Source organism: Nomascus leucogenys, unplaced genomic scaffold (assembly GCF_006542625.1).
Source record: "Nomascus leucogenys isolate Asia unplaced genomic scaffold, Asia_NLE_v1 Super-Scaffold_3019, whole genome shotgun sequence".
In the NCBI taxonomy this organism is placed as follows: Eukaryota; Metazoa; Chordata; class Mammalia; order Primates; family Hylobatidae; genus Nomascus; species Nomascus leucogenys.
The window spans coordinates 1667993-1668295 of record NW_022095789.1 but is presented as its reverse complement, the minus strand read 5'-3'; positions in this window follow the sequence as shown (position 1 = coordinate 1668295).

The window sequence follows — 303 nt, the reverse complement described above, 5'->3', positions numbered from 1 at the left end:
CTGCACTCTCATTGGCTGCTCAAGTCTGTCACTCAACCTAGCGTCAGCGTCCCATTGGCCGCGGCGGCGCGCGCGCTCTAGATCTGGGCGGGCTTTGTCCTCATTTTAGAACGCGCGCGAGTACGGCCTCTACGGAGGGCTCCCGAAGCCGGGCGGGAAGGCGCCGGGTCCAGGGCGGCGGGCAGCTACAGCACATCGGTGGGAGGGCCTAATCGGATTGTAAGCTCGTCGAGGCCCCTAGTCTCTTGCTCTCGAGCAGTCTATCCCAGCATTGGCAGCCTCCGCCTCCCCATGTCCCAAAAG